This window comes from Alligator mississippiensis, chromosome 2 (assembly GCF_030867095.1).
Source record: "Alligator mississippiensis isolate rAllMis1 chromosome 2, rAllMis1, whole genome shotgun sequence".
NCBI lineage: Eukaryota > Metazoa > Chordata > Crocodylia > Alligatoridae > Alligator > Alligator mississippiensis.
In genome coordinates, this window is record NC_081825.1 from 176,400,735 (window position 1) to 176,403,291 (window position 2,557).

Here is a 2,557-nt window from a genome sequence, read left to right on the forward strand (position 1 = left end):
TCAATATGTTTGATACTACTTTCAGCCAGGTTTATCTTAAACCAGTTTTGACCATTTTGAAAGTGGTGTATGTGCACTGAACTTCTGTTCTGTTACAGGTTAAAACTAGTTTCTGATCACTTAAACTGGTTTATGTGTAACTTCTGTCCCTAGCCTACAACTTGGAGGCAGGATTTGGAACCCAAAGTAGCTAGTTGAGAGGGAGCACAGAGCCTCCAACAATGGGAACTGGTTGACCTAGTACAACAGCGACTTCAGTTCTTTTAGGCAGAAAGTTCCTTGGGGAGCAGCTGGCTCCCCCATGACCTGCCAGGAGGGAGGTCACTTGTTTATTTAGTACTTTACATTTCGTTAGTACTGTCACAACCCAAGGGTGTGATTTTTGTTTGTGTGTGCTTTGGTACCACTGAATTATTTTCCCGCCGTTTGAAGCTTTCTTTGCAGGGTGCATTTCTTCTTTGCAGCTAAGAAATGCACGTTGCAAGGAGTTCCCGCCATTTGTATTCTAATTCGAGCCCCATTATTGGCTTGCGTTAAATTATTCACATGTGGCGGCTAGCGATTGGCTTGCTAGCCGTATAAGAGGCTTGAGTGGTTTCCGCCCAAGTTGGAGGACTCACTCCACGACTATCAGGAGGAAGAGAACTTCACGTCTTGTGAAGATCGCTAAGCGCTGCGGAGCCTATTGGACCCAGCGTATTTAAAGAAGGCAACAGGGGTCTGATCAGCCTCTAGCCTCTCTCCATCACTGAGCTCAATCCTCGACGTATCCCTCTTTCCTGCGCGCAAAAAGGATCCACAGAGCCTCGACAACTCCGTGGGAGTGATCCTAATACTGTCTGAGTCCTCAAACTGAGGATTTAAGCGGAGCTTTGCCTGGGAAACTGTCCAGCCTACACCGCGACCATCTTCGGTGTAAGTAAACAATCTTGAATCAACCATTACAAGTCCGTGCCTAATTCTAGCGTGTCACCTGCTTTCTCCGACCCAGCGTGCCCAGGCTGCTGGCCACAGCCCGCGCGGCGCGAAAAAGGGCCCAGATCGCTCCCGGCCCGCACATGGCGACGAGGATGGGATCAGGAGAAAGCACGCTAGAGCTAGAATTAGTTAAGAACTGCCCTTGGCGCGGTGAAAAACGCCAAGTGAAGTTTTATGGAACTGGAAGTGCATATCGCTTACCACCAGGCGGGCAGAACAGGTGAGAGGTTTATCAGTAGACGCCTTTCGCTGAGGGAAGAAGAGGGAGCTTCCAAAGACGGAGCCCCGAGAGAGAGGGAAGTGTATTTGCACCCCGCGGCATTCGGGTATAAGAGGCTTGAGTGGTTTCCGCCCAAGTTGGAGGACTCCACGACTATCAGGAGGAAGAGAACTTCACGTCTCGTGAAGATCTCTAAGCGCTGCGGAGACTATTGGACCCAGCGTATTTAAAGAAGGCAACAGGGGTCTGATCAGCCTCTAGCCTCTCCCCATCACCGAGCGCAATCCTCGACGTATCCCTCTTCCCTGCGTGCAAAAAGGATCCACGGAGCCTCGACAACTCCGTGGGAGTGATCCGAATATTGTCTGACTCCTCAAACTGAGGATTTAAGTGGAGCTTTGCCTGGGAAACTGTCCAGCCTACACCGCAACCATCTTCGGTGTAAGTAAACAATCTTGAGTCAACCATTATGAGTCCATGCCTAATTCTAGCGTGTCGCCTGCTTTCTCCGACCCAGCGTGCCCGGGCTGCTGGCCACAGCCCGCGCGGCGCGAAAAAGGGCCCAGATTGCTCTCGGCCCACGCAAGTACTTATACAAGTACTAAATTAAATGCACAGTAATCACTGCACTTCAATGAACATGTAGATGTGCCCAGTGATTAGTGGGCTCATCTACACGAGACACTAAATGCTCAGTGCACTAATTCTACTGCACATTAGTGAGTCATGGCAAAAGTCATGCTAACGTGCATTAGAATTAGTCTGCTGAGCATTAGTGTCACTAAAAAGGCATACATCGGTGCTACTGCGCTGTAGTGCTAGTTACTGCATATTGAGTTAGTACTTGTTATTACAGGTACTAAACTTAATGTGCAGTAACTACAGTGCATTAATACATGTGTAGACATTCCCAGTGTGTGCCCACCACCCCCCCTGCACAAAAAAACAGATGCTCAGTGCAGGGGGAGCCCCCTCCATCAGAGGCGACAGTCTCAGAGATACTTCCTCCTGGATCCAGATTAATTCAGCTCCAGAGAACATTACATGTCCTTGCCTAGGCTGTCTGTTCAACCATTGCTGTTCCCCATCTCCCTCTGTGTCCTTCCACCCCATCACCTGAGTGAGACTGCAAGCCCTGCAATGTCACTCACTGGGCGCATCTACATGTGCCTATTAATGCGCAATAATAAGATCTGGAGCTTATTGCTGATGGATGCGCATCTGCACATGCACCCAGGATTGTAGCACATTGAGCGGGGGTTGAGCAGCTCTGACTGGCAGGGGGCCCTGGGGGTCAGGCTGCCAGCCTGGGGCTGCTCCCCCAGCTCAGTGTGCTGCAGAGGGGCTGGCTGGGCCACA